Source organism: Daphnia pulex, chromosome 12, assembly GCF_021134715.1.
Source record: "Daphnia pulex isolate KAP4 chromosome 12, ASM2113471v1".
Classification (NCBI taxonomy): Eukaryota; Metazoa; Arthropoda; class Branchiopoda; order Diplostraca; family Daphniidae; genus Daphnia; species Daphnia pulex.
In genome coordinates this window covers 4,898,483-4,918,342 of record NC_060028.1, presented here as the reverse complement: position 1 = coordinate 4,918,342, position 19,860 = coordinate 4,898,483, and the positions used below count along the sequence as shown (strand labels likewise).

The window sequence follows — 19,860 nt, the reverse complement described above, 5'->3', positions numbered from 1 at the left end:
CATTTCAATTCTAGAAACAATTCAATTATCCCCCCAAAATATAAAGTCGTCGGAAATGGGTGAAAAATTCGTCCATTCGAACATGTTTTACATTTTTTAAAATTACGATCGCCAAAGAAAATGAAGGATTTGGCAGCCGGTTTAGCTCCAGTTAGGTCTGCATATAACGACATGGGTCGTGTTTTTTTCCCCCAAAAACTGCATAAATAGCTGACGAGAACTTTGTTAGGATCATCCCCCAATTCGGCAGCAACTTATGTACGAGCCTGTCACGTTGAGTTTGATGGAGAACGTTGTTTACCCATAAGCAAGCGGACTTGAGTGTACATTTTCTATCCATCCTCATTACATCAAGAATGCAATGGAGCAAACTGCAGCGCAGACAGATAAAAATGGTAGGCCGTACCCTACACAAAAGCTCCATTAGTAAGTCTAATTGGAAACGATAGTTGTTTAATTTTAACCAGTTCATTTAACAGTATTCGCGAAAAACTGCGCCAGGTCAGTTGGGTATAATAACTACGTTTAGATATTTCAATGTTTGGGAAGAAAATGAATTCAATAAATATTTTTATTCTTATTAGTATTTTTCATCCTTAATTTGTAACTATTTTCAAGCTGCAGATGCAAACTTAATTGCAATTGAATGAATGCGGACTTATTGGAATAGCTTTCGATAATTCCATTGATTTTCCTATTACGCTCTTCTTACCTAAAACATTTTTCCTTTTACACTGTATTTCGCTTATGAAATCAAAAATCACAAATATTTTTCCAACCGTTGAATTGGAAAGAAGAGAAAAGGGCTCGACGAAGGATTCCAATTTAAAAGTGTCCAACACTTTGCATAAAAGAAAATTGTTCTAGTTAATAGTTGATTGAAATATGGTCAGTATTAGGTCTGTCATTTATTTACTCGGCCATTTTTCACGGTGCTTTTGAGACAAAAAAAAGTAGACTATAAATTTGGATACCGACAGTCGATCTAGCGCTACCTCCACCAGGTTGGATTATTCTCGGGCGAAAAAAAAAAGAAAAGAAAAGAGAAAAACTCATTTGCATAGGAACTCTGTTATTATCCTAATTGTTAGGTGGTGTGTTCTGGTCTCGTTCTTGTGACTGCTGTTTGCAAGTGTTGAAGCATTGTATTTTTCGTTTTGTTTAAGTATAGTCCGACAAGAGAAAACGTAGCTACCGCGAGATAGACTACGTATATAGGGGAGGGAAGAAAAAAAAAAGTTCTCGGCTGCTTCATCAGCTCGGAGACGGACGCGGAACATATAGAAATTTGGACCAATGGGGCAGGACTTTCTTGCTCATCACACAGAACCTTTTGCTCTCCTCCTTCTTATATATTTTTCTCTTCTCTCATATTCTTCCCTGTTTCTTTTGTACTCGTGTGTCTAACCGCTAGCTTCTCTTTTTATTTTTCTGTTCGTCTCGGAAATTCTTTATGCATATAAATTTCCTTCCAGTCCCGAAATTTACATACCTATCTCGAGAGCCGCATAGCAGCAGTAGCTTGGTGTGCTGCGCTGCGCTGTGCTGTGCTGTGCTGTGTGTGTGTGTGTGTGTGTGTGTGTGTACTTCTGGCATAAAAGCGTGGAGTCTACGAGAAAAAAGAGGGAGGGCGAGGGGACGTCCAATCCATCTTTCCTTATCGCCGGGCGCACTTGCAGCATAAGGGGGATGACGAACAGACGAAGGTCTACATGGAAGAAGCCAAAGCAGCCAGCAGAGGAAAAACGAATCTCTTCTCTATATAGTATATACTGCATTTTATACTTTTGTTATGTTTTTTCTTCTCTCTCTCTCTCTCTCTCTCTCTCTCTCTCTCTCTCTCTCTCTCTTCGCTGCCATTCGATCTCTGGTTGGCTGGTTTGTCGTACAGGGATACCAATCCAAGGAGATGCATGCTTCAGTTTTCTGAAAGGCTCTTATCTTTTTTTATTTTTTTTTATTTTGGTTGTTGTTGCTGTTGTTGTTGTCAGTTCATAAATGAAAAAAAAGAAAAAAAAAGAAGAAAAAGGAAAAGGTATATACGAAAGAGAGCAGAAGGAATAACAACCCAAAAAACTAATCAAGCTCTTCACCCTGCTCATCGTCGAATGATGACTGATCGGTACCAGAGTGGAGTAATAGAAGACTAGGGCTGGCCACATACCTCCTACCCTGCAATTAAAGGGTGGCAAAAGAGGTTGAAATCCATTTGAAATTGGGTTGCCCTCCCTCTTTGGCAATAATACCTGTGTAAACAAGATGCCTACACCACCCCTCCATTTAAATACAAATCCCATTTCCACCATATGATTTCCATATTTCGCACTGGTATTTCTATTATATGTATGCTCACTCCTTTCTTTCAATTCCTAATACAGCTTTTAAAAAAATTCCTCAACAAGTTGGTTCCAAAATTTTTAAAGTTAAAATTTCAAGGTTTAATATTTGTAGCATTATAATCCAACTTAACTGGTAAACTTTCCCTTTGAGTCTGATTCGCTTTGCGGAATAAATCTCTTGCAATGAAATTATGATAGACAGACACCCCTCGGACGTATTTTATTATTTTTCTTTCTATATGCTATATATGTAAGATTGTAAGAGGCTATGTAAGAGAGAGGGGCAACGCAAAAGGCCGATTGATGCGTTGATGCAATGACAACAATTGCGCTTTTTCACACGGAGTCCAAGTTTGCGCCGCAACACAATGACAAAAGATGAGGATAACAGACACACAAACACACAATCATATCACATATATATACCCTCGCGTTTCATTTCTTTTTTTTTCTTTCTCTCTCTCTCTTATTATTTCTCGTTTTTTTAGAGGTGTGTACATACACACACACGTAGAGCGTAGATATAATATAGTATATGTATATAGAGAAGAGACTGAGAGAAAAGGAGAGAGAGGGACCATGTGTAATATTTCCCGCCCTCCTGCTGTTCTAGTTCTACAGCTTAACCTGACTGTAAAAAAAAGGTAAAATATTCATGTGCCACAGCCAGCGACTGAGGTGGAAAAATGAAAAGAGCATATGATACGTATCTGGCTGCACTTAAAAATAGTCGGTTTTGCTCGAAACCCTAGTGAATATATGGAGTTATGGACTCGGCAACTGTCTATGATACTTAAATATTTCTTTTTGGTTGTTTGGTGTATTGTTTTGAGCTAGAAGACTATCCCAGCTATACACCTCTTTTCCAACTCATAACAATACAGAAGACAGTCGACGTGCTACACATTGAGATATCCATAAACATTTTTCTCCCACGGATTTTGACGTGGATTCGCTCAATTCAACCTTATGCATGTGGGACATCATTTCTCGTTGGGAAAAGTCAACGCCTCCAAACGGCAACGGGTGTGCTCTTCTTTTTAGTGCAGACTATTATGCGCCAGCTTTTCCATACTATAACCGGGCATTCAAACCATTCATCAAAGTTTCGGGTTCTGGTAATAAGCTAGCATTTAGTTAGATTACAATCCTTGTGTGAATCATTCTAAGCTAAAGGTGTACCATAAACGCAGAGTATAGTAGTAGCCTAGTAGTAGTAGCCTATATAGTACCGGAGGAAATCCACGTGCGTCCGCTTTGTATTTCTTTGCAAAGGGGCGTAGACCGTGTAAACCCAAGACACCCTACTGCGTTCTTTACGGCCGCCTTCCGCACACGCACAATGATATATATCTGCTGGTGCGCACATGAGTCTATACGCACAACAACATTCGGCATTCTTGATAAATGTATAGCTACAGTACAACATCTTGTGCTAATAAGGTAAGTCTGATTTCGGTTTTCGTCCGTTAACATGAGCTCGTCGAAACAAATTGAATTCATTAGAAATGTAGCTGATTTGGTTTGACCTATTCGAATTAAAAAAACAAGCCTAGTTCACTTAAACGTAGGGTATACAACAATAACTAATGTATTTAATTTAATACTCGCATATTGTTATATAGTTTGGCCAATTAAAATTTGGACTGATAAGATTTGTCTAACAATTTATCTATTGGTTCTGCTATGTAATATGTTTTATTTTGGCTACCGTTGCAAATCCTAAAAACTTCACAAATTCAAGGAACAACTATTCATAACAACTTCTTTCTCGCTCACTTTTACATTTCAATCAAGGGAAAACGAGCAGCAAAGTTTTGATTAATCATTTTATTCGAGTTCTTAACGTGACAGAAATAAATAACTTGCTTTTTTGTTTTTTGTTTTCTTTTTTTCTCTCTCTTATGGTGATCCATTTCCAAATTGCTATTTTCAAACTCCTTCTGTGGTTACTTTAACATTACTATTTATAGAAGTCAGAAAATATACCCTGATTATACGTTTATGGTTTATACCTAGCTACCACCAAGCTGAGAAATGTATGCTTATTTTCAAGCCGAATATTTTGAGGCCTAGCACATATGATCGTCTCTTGAAAATTCAACAATGTGCATCGCAAAAATCTTATCCAAGATAACACACAGCAGCGGTCAAAACCAACGGAATTGAGCCAAACAATATATAGAGAAATCGAGCACATTTTTTCGCATAGAGCTCGAAAAAAATGAATAAATTCCAGACGAAATCGAGTCGGCATAAGACGACTAAAAAGAGTTGCGCGCATGAAATGACAGACCTAATTTCCTTTGTGTAGCGTAGTACTGGAGTAGTAGTAGTAGTCTACATTGTTGATCCTCCGTGTATCCGTTTGCCTTAATATCGACGTCATTGCTACGTCTATAATTGTAGGTTATGTGTGTTCAATTGCATTGTGAGTTATCCGTGGTGTCTATATCCGTCCGTAGTGTAGTATAGAGTCCAAACTCTAGACAGAAGAAGAAAGAATCAAAACAAGAGGGATAGAAAAAGGGGATGTGTAAAGAAAGAAAGAAATAAAGAAAGAAAACGAGGGCTATATCCATTGGAACATGGAACCACATGTGCGTGCTCCTGCGCAGAGGAAAATGAAAAGACAGGAGGGATATAAAAACACAGGATGGGCCTACTGGGGCTCTTGCCCGGGATAGCAAGTTTGTGATCGGCTCAATGTCGTAAATCCTGGGGGCTTCCAATCCTTCCATTTCGCTTGATATCACCCCAGAGACAAAGCCCGAGCGCCATTGAGAAACACTGGCCTATATATATATATATACAAGTATATATGTATGTGCACCCTGTTTTGGGTTGGCTTTTTCTTTCTTTCTTTTCTTTTCTTTTCTTTTCCCTCCTTCGTTCGTGTCTATGTATACGCAACCTTCCAAAAAATCTAAATCCCCGTACAACATTAAAGATATGGAGCCAATGCGCAGACCATTGAGACTAGGCAATCCTAGTCCTCCACTCTTCGTTAGACTCTCCTAGACTATACGATGTTCATGGACTGCTGACATCGTCATGTTGTCTTAGCGCAGAGAGACTGGCGAAAGACAAACACGAAAACAAAACAAGAAAAAAAAAAAAAAACTCAAAAGAAAAAAAGATGACTATTTGTAGTCGTGGTAGGCGCGTCCGAGATCAATGGCCGACGGGCCAAGTGTTGAGGAGGGACTGATCGCCCTCGTCAACTTGTCACGGCCTTAAGACCCGCGCGCTCGCGCTCACCGGGGGTTGGAAAATTCGCACGGGGTCGTGTGTCTCCTGTGAGTCCTGTCTGTTGATACTTTCCGACATGTTGTAGCGACACACCGGCCCTGCTTGCTGCTAGAGCTCTCCCGTCTGCCCGCAGCCTATGAGTCCGGCCGAGACTCGTTTTGTTTTGTGGAAATGAAGGAGAGACGCGTGTTCACATCCGATGATGCGTTTCGTCTAGGGTACGACGATCGAGGGATCGTCGATCCATACGATCGCAGGTGATTGAAATTGGATTCGATCGAGCATCACATGAATGGCTGACAAGGCCGGCCAGGACTGCTGTGCAGGTCCGATGCAGCGCAGGTCGATCGAAAATGGATAAGATTGCTACGCTATTCATGGTATTCATTGTGTGTCTAGTGCCTCGTCTGTGTACCTACGTGGCTACGTGGTGAGGTTTTCTTCCCAACATCAACTCATCGGTCTAATCAAATAATTTAGTGATCAAATAAATCAACCAAAGATCCATCTCCTTCTACATCCATTCTCATTCTCTCATCTTGCCTTCTTTATAAATATATAGAGACGAGAGAACTGTTGGGCAGCAGGCAACTCCAAAGTGCTGCGCTCCCACTCTCCTGCAGACTACTATAGCCTATCCTATAGCCTATATCTCTAGTCTCTACGCGAGAGCTAGATAGCGATATGGAAAGGAGAGATGAGAATTCTCACGCCGTTTCTCACCACACGGAATCGCCGTCTGTTCTATCTACGGAACGAATCGAGATTCAACGCGCATTCGAGAAAGAAAACAAAAAAAAAAAACTACCTAAAAGGTCAACTTTTAAAAATCTCTCTATGTGTGTGTGTGTGTGTGTGTGTTTTAAAAGCTGATGGGAAACACAAGCGAGACACCTGCTGAGGAAGAGTTTTACCGCGCCGCGGTATCGAAGCGCGCCGCTGGTAATGTACACGACATTTTACCCCCGACTGCGAAATAGTTTTTTTTCGGAGCTCTCAAGTATAAAACAGCTTAAACAACCAGCCCAGCAGATACTCAAAACAAATTCGAACGAGAGGGGTAAGAGAGAGAGAGAGAGAAAGGGCTATATCAATTTGTTAAGTCGAATCGAATCCTCCATAACTCCTGTAGCTCTTTTGTAGGCTCTAAATTTCTTTCTTTTTCCAGAGCATTTTGGTAATCCGTCCAATATTATTATATACGCCCTGGCCGTAAAAGTCGATGAAATTACATTAGATACATTTAACGACAGGCCAGGCCAATAGCCACAAACGGCCAGATCTTTTTCAATGAGTGCACGGTGTTTTGTCTACGTGCTCTACAAGAATTGATTTTTTCTTCTTTCGGTTTTTTCTTGGTGTTGTTTTCTTTCCCCCTTTGGAAAATTGCCATCCACGCAAACTCGAAAAGTCAAAATGCTTGTCAGAAAAGAAAACGAGTGGGTTGTTTTGAGCATTTCCCAACGAGAGACAACAAATTATTGAACGAATTCTTCTGTGTTATTTTGACGCATGATATCTACACAAACATGTATACGGAAGATACGGAATGTCTGTTTCGTAAATGAAATAATTGCGATTTAACTTGGAAAGAAAACTTGAAGTTAAATGTTATATAACTTGTAATGTCTGCCCTGTAGCTACGCTGCGTTAGATTATTCAAGCGGAGGTTCCTAAGCCTTTCCTGCGGCCGACAACGAGGAAGGAATGGCTGCTGACGTTGGCGGAAATGAGAAGATCAACAGATTTCGGATGTCGCTTCATAACGCATCGGGGGACAACGACCGTCGCTCACGCGTCAGTCCGATCTGTTAGCGACCTTTTCCTACATACTATACAGCAGCACTTTGTTTATTCTACTTTACATGTTTTGATTTATTTTTTTAAGTTCGGAGTAGTGGCAAAAGTGAATTTCAGTAGTTGTACAATTGATTTATTCTAGGCCTATAACGTAGACATGGCGTAGGCTGCAAATCAGTATTGCGTGACATTTTACTTCGTTGAATGCATTTAAGATTTTCGTCTGTCTCATTTCATTAGGGTCGTCGACACGTTAAGGCAAACACAACACGTGTTTATTTATGCACAAAAGAATCTTGTCAAAGAATAATCAGCCCAACGAATTACAAATTCTAAATCAAAGAAAACAAGAAACGAGAGAGAAATTCGACGTTCATTTCAACCGAGTACATGTATGCAAATCAACATATTGTGGGTTGTTTTGTGTTGCCGCGGTTAGAACTTAGGAAGACAAAAAAATGAAACAAGTTACCACGGAAAACACCACAAAACATGTTGTAGATGGGGTTGATGCTCAATGAACGAGGCCCAAAAAAAAGTCAAATTATTCGAAGATTAGTTTTTCTTTTCTTTTCCTTCAGCCCACAGTCTTTTCTCCGACAGATTTACATTTCCTTAAAGGCTATAATATCTACGGTCTGCGGGTGAAGAGGATGAGAGTAGGGTCGCAAAAGGCAGAATTTGATTTAGTGTGTTCCCCTTGTATTTATTTCCCTTGAAACAAATAATGGAACAAAGGCTACTGTAGCAATTGGAGAGCAACAGATCCATCATCTCTCTCTCTCTCTTTTTTTCTTTTTTTTTTTTTTTTTTTCTTCTCTCGACCGCAGAAGTATATTCCAGGCTTCCAGCTCAGCAGCGCCTGGCTAGAAACATCGAAATAGGAAGTTAGGTTCATCACAGGCAATTTTAGACTCGATCTGCTGCGGGTCTCTCGCATAACGAATGCGAGAGTTGAAAGTCAGTGGTACGTGTGATTGACGGCCCATCCAATAGATTCCTCAACGGTCTGTGTATACCTACCGCGGTATTTACCTCCAGAAACTTAAGTTTTTCTTAAGAAGAAAATGAAGAAGCGAATGAAGCAAGTCTATTCCCAGCACGACTAGATTTTCAAGATCAAGAGTGCTCATTTTGTCCGTATACCGTTGCATAATATACGGGTATAGGCTATATAATATGTCGGTGATTTAGTTAATATTCTTAAATCTTTAGATTCTATTTAGAGTACCTAGTAGTTTTGATTCTGCTGGCCAGTTTCCTTCCATGTTCTTATAGCAGTGCCTGTTTTTTTTAAAGGTAACGCACGTGTGTAATATTCCGGGGGTGATTTTCCGGTTGACAGAAACCATCAGCTGTTGCTGTCATCCCAGAACCCACTCGCTCTTTTCACGAAAACCTTAAGAAGAACCAGAGCGTGTGCATATGACAAGTCCGAGATTCCCAGAGGAGAACCTATAGGTAGAGCATGAATCAAGAATAAATCAGTTTAATACTTGCACGTTTTGCCTCTCTCTTTCTGCTCAAGTTGATTGGAGGAATTAGTAATATTGTTTCGTGGGCGATTTTGATCTCAACGTTACGAGTATTGAACGTCCGTGTTGCGTAAGAAAATCCAAGATTTCTTCGTATACACACTACACATACGGACAATCGCGCCATTGTGCCTTGTCTATCTCTACTCTATCTCCCTCTCCTTATTTTCCGACCGGTGCGGTCGACTCTTTTTTCTTTCTTCTTCTTTTTCTTTCCTATTTTTGATGTACGCCAGTCATTTGAAACGCATCATGCATTTAGATTGGCTCATTAGGAACAGCCCTTGCGTATACTGCAGGCTATACTACCTCGTAACTATTGTAGGTGATGCAACTGTGGTTGAACGGGCAGCTCAGGCGCACCACCACCAACAAAATAAATAGAAAAGCCTTCACATGTTGTAATCGTAATCTCTATACTGTGTCAATCGAAGTATTTTTTTTTTTCTCCAGCACACATTTTTACATATTTACACTCATAATTTAATACGCATGCATAAATGCATTGCAACTATAGAAGGATCATCGGCCTACATGGCTACATGACCTTTTAATTGAAATACATCGTCATGTTAATTGTGTTTGTTTTTTTCTGGAGCATTTTGATTTTCCAACTCTGTGTACGCAAATATACATGTCGCTCTTCATTTTGTTCGTTATGAAAACTTGGACAAACTTCAGCCAGACTTGGATTTCCAGACATCATTGATTTTTGAGAAAGAGAGAGAGAGTTATTCGGCTGTATTTTTACCTTTATTCCCGTAGGTTTTGTACAAACAGCTGACATGAAAAACAAAACAAAAACAACAAAAAAAACCAAAAAAGAGCAAGTAAAATGGTCGCCTCTAAAATCGATAGACCAACGTGAATATCTGAGGCACAAACCTGGGGGTGTATATATAGGTTACAATAGAAAATGACTCGGTGGATGGTCAGTATATCACCGATATAGATGGACTGCACAAATCCATCTATTTCTTTTATTATGAACACGAGAACAAGCCAGAACAAAGAAAATATCAAATGTTTTATTTCGTCAAAAGTTTGATCTTCTCTTTTAAGAAATAAACAAAAAAAAAGGAATATGCGCATGCATAATTAACTGAAAATCTGTATATAAATCAAATGACGGATTTGCGCAATATACGCGCTATAAGCGCCAGACTGCTGCTCCTGTACGTGTGTGCCTTCTAGTTCTATATTCGCGTGTTTGTTTGTTTTGTTTTTTTCTCGTGGCTCGGGTGTTGGCGGCGGGGAGGAGTTGAGGTCACGTGCTGCCAACTTGATGTCTAAATAAGAAAAACAGTCGGCGACAAAGGGACAAATTTTCGGCAAGTCACCGACTCACCGCCGCTTTTGTCGCCGTGTTAACCCAGAACGACGCTGCTGACGCCTCAAAGATTTCCTCTTCCGTCCACACAGCAGCAAACACATATAGCTAGTCCGGGTCTTGACACGACCTGTCTCTGTGCGTGTAGTGTGCATGAATATATATCTAAATCCCTTCCCTTTGCCTCCTCCCCGGCCACCCCACCCCACCCCACCCCACCTCTCTTCTTCCCTCCCTTCTTTCCTCTCGCACTGTATATGCACGTACTACTAGTATAGTGTCTAGTACTAGTCTCGTTTAATTTCCCTGCCTGCAAGTGAAGGGTGCGATCTGATGCCGAGCCCCGATTTTCTGGTCGTGACAGCGTGTGCATGCGCTCGACTCGCCGGCCCCTTCATTCCCTCCCTCCATCCGACGCTGCTCCTGCGCCCGTTTGATCGCATCTTTTTTCTCTTTTCTCTCGTTTTTCTCATTTTTCTTTTTCGCCCTCCTCTTTTCTTTTTACACTGTTATAAAAAAAAGAGGTGTTCCAGCTCTATTGACTAACGCAAATAAAGCATGGATTTTCCAAGTGGGCAATTTAACACTGGGGTTGTGTAGATCAGCTTTAACAGCTAATTTGGTCCTTTGATCGTCAAATGCAATGCAAAAATACAAGGTAAACAGATTGAAAGCATATTATCTGTATTAGCTGTTGAAAATGTTGACAAATACAATAGGAAATTTAATTGCTATTACTATGTAGAGTCAAAGTAAACTAAGTAAATAAATGGGAAAAAGTTGCGCGCGTTGAGAAATCGTTTTCACCAAATCGGCTGGAAAACAAATCGGACCTAATGGGAAACGAACGAAATCCCCAAAGAAACTCACTTTCAAGGAAATGCAATTCTACGGTCCAGCATTTTCGGAGATTATCTTTTAGACAAAAACAAAAAAACAAAAATGAGCTGAAGGCGCGAGCTCATCTGATTTTCAAATACAAACTGACAATCTAACGACACGGCTTAATAGTCCTCGACATTTCGTGTCGATAGTTTATGCGCGTCAAATATTTGTCTCGTATAATATGGTTGAAGAAACTCTTTGAATATTGTAGGCATTTGCTTTTCCCAAAAAGGGTGGCGGACTGGTGTTGAACTGGCGATGGTGTTCATATTCCACACTTTACTCGATCGTCGAGCGTCGAGCCGGTCAACTTGAAGCCGCGCAGCAATTTTCGATGCCTCTCCAAAGGAACGAGCGAGCGAGCGAGAGAGTAGAGGCCTTGAAAGAGCGAGAACCGAGAACGATTGGAGAGCCATGCAGGAAGAAGAAGAACCAACATGAATGTGTCGACAATTCACCTTTTTATTTTCGAGAATAACAAAAAACAAAAAACAAAAAAACAAGGAAGGTGTGTGTGAGTGTGTGTTGTTATTGAGAGAAAATGCCATTGCACACAAGATACACACACACTATTCTTTGATACTTTCGACTTCGTGTGGAAAGAATATAAAAGAGAAAAAAACAAAAAAAAACAAAAAGACGAAAAGAAAAAAAATATAGAATCGATGAGAGAGAGAAGGAGAGAGAAGGCGAGAGAAGGAGATAGTGCTGGGTGATGGTGGCTGGTGGATAGAGCGGGAAACAAAAGAGAAATAGGATGGAGGTGGAGTAGAGAAGAGAAGAATGCGGCCTAGTCACGCAAAGGGGAGGATACCGACTGACGTTTCCATTTGGAAAGAGCGTGATTGGTGACTCCCTCGGGATAAATGCAGCTCAGACATTGAACAGAGAAACACAAGAGTCGACGACGAGAGACATGCCGGCCCGGCCCGGCCCGGCCGGAATACGTGCAGAGTTACGCGCGCACACACAACATTGGTGCAGACGCGCACACACACACAGCCCTAAACAGGCAAACACCACAAAACTAGATACCAATGCATGCACAGACGAACAGACGAACCAAACCAACCAAACGAACCAAACGAAAGCGTAGAGCGAAGCGAACCCAACATGCCAGGTATACTGGGACTGACGGCCAAACTCGACACCAAATATGCATTGTATACACCCAGTGCTTAACACGTGTGACCTTCCCTCTACCTATGGACGCTCTTCATAACTAAAATCAACTAAAACTTTGCATTTTGTTTTGAGCGTTCGAAACTCTACGGCCGTCTCCAAAGTATTTCTGAAGTTGAGAAAACTCAAAGGCAAGGAAAGAAAACCGACAAAAACTCATATGTCACATCAGGAATATGCTTGAAGCCAAACAAGTATATAGCTATACTGCTACTGGTACGTACTATATACGTAGACTAGGTACCTACTACCTCCCTGTATGCAGTTGAGAAATCTTGGTTGGTTCAACTGACAAGTTGACAACAGCAGACATGTTTAATACATGTTTAATACGTGTTAAATCACGACGTAGAAGAACGGAAAGTTGGGGCCAACTCCCAACAACTGTTTAAAAGGCTAGTAGGTTTATACAGTTATAATGAAGTCGAGATTTTTTCTTCTTTTACATTTGACATATTTGACAATTTGAAAAAATAAATAAATAAATAAAAAAAAGTAAAGAAAAGAACTACAAAATCTTGGTTCGATTTCAACGTGAAATTTTCAATCAATACTGGAACGCAGGTTCGAAATGCCGCACAGCGTTTCTCTCGTGCGCACCACCGCGAAATCCTTACGAAACGATGCACCACAAAATGTCAAGAATTGAGGAGGAAAACAAAACTCGTTAATCATTTTTCGTTTGTATCCAGTAGCCTCTGAAAAGTATTTACTTCTCGATGGAAGAAAAATTCATCTTGTGCGATATTTTGTGTATGTAACAAGAGAGACTGATAAGAATACATTACAAAATAACTGACGAAGAAAAAAACACAAGCCTATTGGCTCTGTAACAAAGTTTGACTCGAAACAATTTAATGAGCGAGAGATGACGAGTAATCTTAGCAATACTGACAATCAAAACAAGGCCATCAAGATGGGGTTGTCAGTATAAGTTTTGAAAGCGACATTTACGAGACAGGGAATATGATGATAAAGAATATGTAGAATTCTTGGCTTGGAAGAGCAGCGATTTTTAAATTAATTTGAGGCTATTGATGTCAGATTTTTTCTTTTATTCACTGCTGACCTTCTGGAGCTCTCCAAAGTTGTATCCACATGTCTTTTGTACCATTCGAACCACGAGTTATTCACTTAATCAAATATGTAAATCATGTCGCCAAAAAGGTAAATATATACGGCCACTGTTACAATTCTTTCCATTTTTTCTCTTCTCTTCATTGTTGTATCGTAATCTTAATTATAAAATGTTCATGTGTACGCTACCTTGTGATGAATAGTGTTTAGATCGGCCATTCAAATTCATTTGCAATATTATATAGTATGAGTAGCCTATAAGACTAATAACATCGTCTATTTTCACTTTTCAAATACATAAACTTTCCATTTATGAACCTTCTATTGCATTTGTTTTTAATCTTTTAATTGTATCCGAAAAATTTCGGGAAAAATAAATGCTCGACAAAGTCTTTGTATAGCAGCCTTTAGCAGGAATAGAAGCTATCAGATTATTCTCGTCTTTTTCTTCCTTAATCTTCTCTTTCTTTTGCCTCCCCCTCTTCTCGCTCTCTCCGCCCTTTTCTCTTTTCTTTTTTTTTCTTCTTCTTCTTTTTATGTAGTATATATATATTTTTTTTTACTAAGAATATAAAGGGACGGGGAGGACTAGTCAATATTTGGCAAAGGAGGTTGTCATGGCGACGTCGTTTCTTTTTGAAGAACGCATATTGTACACCGTAAAAAGTCGACTGAAGATTACTCGTTGGAGAGCCAACGAAGCTAAGAAGACTCTGCTGGCTTGTTGCCAGGGCGATTACATTTCCTTTGCAGCGAGTTTTTAGCCCGTTTTCTATTGGTTCCCATGCCAGCGAGGGTGTTAACCTGTCTCGATCTGTTTTTGTCGAGTAATATTTATTGTCGATCGAAAAAGCCAACCTGAAAAAGGCTGAAACAATGCAATTCAAGTTCATTCACAGCTAAAAGGAAGCGAAAACCCTTCGAAAAGAAAACAAAAGAAAAACGTCAAATGCTACCGCCAATAGGTTACCAGCTGCAGCCATATAAGAAATATTAGATGACGATAAGATCATATGAAGTTAAACAAATTAAAATAGGAAGAAAATATTATTCAGTCAACATTGAAACGTAATGTAAAAAAAAAATTTAATGTTGCGCCATTCTCTATACCTTTTGCCAAAAAGAGTTAGCTACGACCGCAAAATAATAAATACATTGATATGTATCCACATCATTGATATGCAGCGGCTCAAAAATGACGGGAACTCCCAATACGATCGGATTTTCCATGGGCGTGGTGGCTAAATACTATCTTTTTGGTGTTTATACATATCGGGTATACAGCGGTACTCGCACAATGCACTCACAGTTAGACACAAAAGAGATAGCCATCGCCGACCGGGCTTGTGGGCTTCTACAGATCCCTCTTTCTTTCCCTTTCCATTGTTTGGCTCGCTACTCTTACAAACAAAAGAAACTTCATGAACGTATATTATATACGGCACTACTCTCATCGGAATGTTTTATTATTTGAATATGCACAAGTCGATAAGCGATGTAACTATTCGAGGAACCGAGTCAAACAAAACGAAAACATTGAATTCTTGGGGTCTGCAATATCTTTTGGGATTGCAATCCTTTTCCAACCAACCCGATCTTTCGGTAGGCAAGATCGAATTTGTCGCGCCCAATTGGAAAATTGATGTTAAAAGGAAGATGGAACCTTCGGCTGCTGGTAGACTGGTAGAGTCGTTCACGGAATAGGCTGTTTCCACTTGGATTTTTGGGTGGATTTGAATTTGTGAGGTATATATAAAATAGAATTTATCGGCTTCTTCACATTTACACCCGCCCAAAAATAAATACTGAAGTTTGAAAATATTTCGATCTGCTGAAACACACAAAGCTATAAACTATTGGGAAATTTAAAAATACGATAACTGCGAAATAGTTGGAGGGTAGATATATAACGGATGGTGAATTTTTCTGGCGGACATGAAATAGCTAGTTCGAACAGTTTAATCATTTCTCCTGAAATTTCTCTTAATCCACATGGTGTTTCCACCATTGGATATAGGCCTACTACCTCAATGTACTTATTGTTAAACATACGCGTACAGCCTACCTATACGAGAGAAATTTTCAAATAAAAATATCATCGCATTGTTGATGACTTGGACTTCCTATTTGAATTTTTATTTGATTCGTTTCTTCACTGAACCATGCCGTTGGCTTTAACTTAACATTTTCAACAAAGAGATGCGGGGTTTTGCGGGGTGAGTTGAAATGGAGAAAATTGTGGCCCACATTTTATGTGAATATGTGAATAAATCCAGGTGACCAGTGTTTCCTACAAATCGAGGATGCTGTCAAAACTTGCTGAAATGAAGACGCTTTCGGCATACACAAGAATATTACCGTGCATTTCAAATGAACACAATAGTACTCGTGTTTCCCGAAGATATATATTGAAAGCAAAGCAAACCACACATAGGCCTAACCGTCTGAGACACCAGAGGTTTTTAAATTCTATGTATCATCGAACAGCAGGTTTCTCTTTCCCTTTTGTGCGGCCACTTGCTTTTTATTCCGAACCAGAATAAGCCAGCAGTAGGGGGTCCTTCTTCTGTGTGTACCTTGTTTCCCTTTTTGAATTTATTTTCTTTATTTTTGACTTTTTTTTATTTCTTCCATGTTTCTCTGGTGTGTATTTATATCCAAGTTTGGATATGTTTATGCATGCGCTTGATTCGTCTCTTTTTGGGTGTTGTTTTGTTTCCTCAACAACCCAGTTTCAAATATTTTTTTAGCCAAAAAAAAACAAAAAACAAAACAAAAAACAAAACAAAAAACAAACACACAACTATTAAATATTCCATATTCAATTCTCCAGTTTTTGTTTTATTTTTAAAAAGAAAGTCTTGCGCCAGCATCAGCGCCAAATTCATTGGGTCCGTTCTTTTCCATGTGTATGCTACATGAGGAAATAAAGCGTCGATTTATTCAAAACTCCTTCTGTATCTTTTCTTATATATACACGTCATCTTCGTGCGATACAAGATTATTAGGCCTGTATATAACAGATAATAGAGACACTATGTTTCGCATGCTTTATAACTGGTCTCGGGTTGTCTAGGCATCACAATAATCCTCGTTTCCACACTGGGCAAGGAGGCAAAGGCCTAATAGGTTGGAAAAAAAGAAATATGCATTCTCTAGTTTTCTTTTGTTCGGGGGGGTTTATTGTAAGTAGAATATACTGAAGCTGTTGGACACCCGCAGACCATCAGACGCTACCGACAACAGAAGTCCCGTAATTCGAGGAGTTGAGAGAACTTCAGATGCCTTTTCTTATATTCCTCTCTCTCTCTCTCTCTCTCTCGGTTGTTTCTTTCTTTCTTATTCCTTCTTCTTTTTAAATCGCAGCTTCGTGTCACTGTGGGAGTTCGACTCGACTCGCCGCCACAGGAGTCTCGGGCGTCTTTACATCTAGGCATCAGCAGCAGTCAGCTTCCTTTTTTCTTTCCCCTCTTCCCCCCAGTGCTGCTGCTGCTGCTGCTTCTTCTATATGTACATAAACTTCAATTTCACCTTTATTTTAGATTTTTTTTTTTTTCCCAAAAGAAATCCTTGTCGATTAAGAGCTGAAGTATCGGGAAATTTATACGGTGTTGAGTTTCCCTTAACTTATATTCAACTCCTTTTTGTTCCAGTCAAAGTCCAAATAGACTTTCTTTTTCTAAAACGAATTCTGTTTTTTTTTGTGGTAATATTCTCAAGCCAACAACACCAAGAACATCTACAACTGAGAAGATATGGGTGTTGTCAAAGTTGTAAATATGAGTTGCTCACTCTCTCTCGATTCCGACAAGAAAAGAAGAAAAATAAAACAAAAAACCCCAAAAAAACTCAAAATAGTGTTGGTGATTCTTTATGACGGCGGCGGTCGGTATATATATTACTATTCCACAGATGTGTGTTTCCCGATTCCTAGCCGGCGAGTTCACATGCGCGGGTGATTTAGTTTTTCTTTTCTTTCTTTTTTTATCTTTTTGCGGTTATAGCGTTAGCTATACAGTGTATTACTCCCGTGATTTTCCCTTTACTTTTTTATTCTCAGGAAATGTCTCGACTTTGTCGACCATCGACCAATGTGAATAACGTGTATGCTGTATATGTACGCAGCGTATATATACGCGCCGTATTTACTTTCGAAGAGCACCCGTGGCTATTTATTCATGTTCAAATAGCTTGTATGTCTAAGTACAGCGCGCACACGCCCGCCCATAGCCAAAGTGAGAATTGGAAGGACTAACGCAATTGTCCGTCCTCGCTCTGACTTGTCGTCGGATAGGAAGTTATTACCCCTGTCCCCCAAAATCTATCCAGAACAGATAATCTCGTTGAGCCTTTTAGTCCACTTGCTGTAGGGACGACCACCCCCCCCCCCACCTCCCTCTATAGCTCGTGTATGGTAATTCTCTTATAAAACTCAACGTCGTAATAATATTTGCATGGAGGAGTGCGCGTAGAAGAGGAAACAGTTGTGATGGTTGGCAATCGCAATCAGACGAATAACCTACCAATCCACTTCGAGTCTGGACATTTTCGCGAGATTGTCATGCAGCTCTCTTTATTATTTCCCCATCAGGACACTCTCCAAAACTTCGTTAGACCTACGATTTGAATTTTCTCGCAGTCTCCGATTCATCCATCTGCCAAGGAAAAGAGGCAAAATTAACAGAAAAACAAAAAAAACTCCCATCAGTTCATCGATTGAATTAGGACGAAATGCTAAATCTAAAGTAAATCTCGAAAATACACATTGAAAAACAGGGAAAAGAGAATCACGTACAGTTTAGATTTCTTAGTTTGTTATTTCGTTTTTCTTACATTTCGCAGGTCAAGAATTCAAGTGACCTTCTCGTCGGAAGTATATATAAACAGTCTGACTTCATCCGACAGACGTCATATCTTCCACCTAGTGAACTTTGTTCGATGTTCATGACCTCATGAGCGGGCTGCGAGCTGCGCGGGCTTGCTGGGTCTTATTCTTCTGATCTGACTTGATAGTTTTCCGTTTTTCCAGCACTGGGGGTTTCCGTTTCAAAGATTTATATAACTGTTATTTTCGGCACTTTACAAGTAAAAGGAAGAGGGAGTGAGAAAGACAATGAGTCCGTGACGGTCGGCCTCGGTCGGCCTTTTCCCCTAAAGAAGGGAAACCTGTCCGTAGTAGTTTGTAAGTCAAAAAAATAAGAAAAAACTGGCGATAGTTCAGTTCCTGAAAGATATATTGGTCGGAGGTGATTGCGGGTCAGAGGTTAGAAAAAAGGAGTCGCTTCCCATCTGCTGACCATCAACAGATGCTTACCGAATTGTAGGCTACAGGAGATCTATCGACATGGCCCACTATTTTTCAATACGACCCAATACGCCAACTCTCATTTCCGATTGGTTTTTCACCAATAGTCTTATCGGTAGATTTTAAGTATTAAAAATTATAATGCATGAATTTAACGCATTATACTATTGAATCTTGAAAAAGAAATAAAATTCTCGCACTTTTTTATTTTTCTTTCGGAAACGTTGTCTTTTCTTGTAACGACGCAACTAGACGAGAGGGTTAACTTTGGCTCCGTTTTCAACTCCAAAAATGACATAGGTGACGGTTGTCGTTATTGAAAGGAACATAACTAGGTGGTTAACATCGAGAAACCTAACTCGAGGCCAGGATAAGGATGGTGGTGGTGGAACGTAGCCGTGTATCGGAGGGAAAACACAACGTTGTAGAACATAAAAAGTGAGCCAAGGGTCCATTAATCACGGGCAGCGATGGTCTTTGAGAGTCCATAGCGACCAGGGGATAGTCGGCACTCAGTGGGAAACATTTCTTGACCACCTTATACCCCGACTGGGGGGGGGGGGGGGAGAAGGAAAACAAAAAAACAAAAAAAGGAAAAAGAGAGAGAAACAAAAAAGTTGATTTTTATACCTTTTCCCATTTTGACCCTTCTTTACGTTCACCCGACATCACCCTGCGATGGTAACTTGAAACACAAGAAAAAGGAAAATAACCTGGACTAGTGGCACGATTGCCCACACTTAAATAATGAAACCTCAATGTTGGTCAGAAGTCTCAACATTCAATAATAAGATAAATGTATATCATACTTGGCTGCGTTGTAGAGTTCAGAAATTTCCAAAACAACTGGCAAGCGCTTTAATATGTGAGACACGTAAGCGATCCATCAGCGAGCTCGGAATCCCGCAGTATTAAAAAAAAGGATTGTCCGTGGGTATACAATATAAAGAGCCTTTCCGTCCTTCGCCTTTTGGATCTCACATATACTTTTATATATATATTTCAGCATTGTGCGCTGCTTAAGTCTGGAAAAGAAAAATATATATATATAATATCAACTCGGTTGCATCATCACGATTCCGTAGAAGATCGTTGGCGAAGCTAATCACCCTCTCCTCTGCTGGCAATCGAAACGAATTCGTCTGTCTCTCTCTC

General features: G+C 39.9%; 2 long non-coding RNA genes across 2 annotated transcripts; one reads left to right on the top strand and one right to left on the bottom strand.

The window, feature by feature from the left end:
* The first annotated feature begins 2,906 nt into the window (after nucleotides 1-2,906).
* Nucleotides 2,907-10,846, top strand: LOC124208832. Its single transcript, XR_006880630.1, has 3 exons — nucleotides 2,907-3,457; nucleotides 3,615-3,782; nucleotides 8,691-10,846. It is a non-coding gene; the product is annotated as an uncharacterized LOC124208832 (long non-coding RNA).
* A 77-nt stretch (nucleotides 10,847-10,923) lies between these two features.
* LOC124208833 lies at nucleotides 10,924-12,348 on the bottom strand. The gene is made up of 2 exons (XR_006880631.1): nucleotides 11,956-12,348; nucleotides 10,924-11,599 (listed from the first exon to the last, which is right to left on the bottom strand). It is a non-coding gene; the product is annotated as an uncharacterized LOC124208833 (long non-coding RNA).
* Between the last annotated feature and the right edge of the window lie 7,512 nt (nucleotides 12,349-19,860).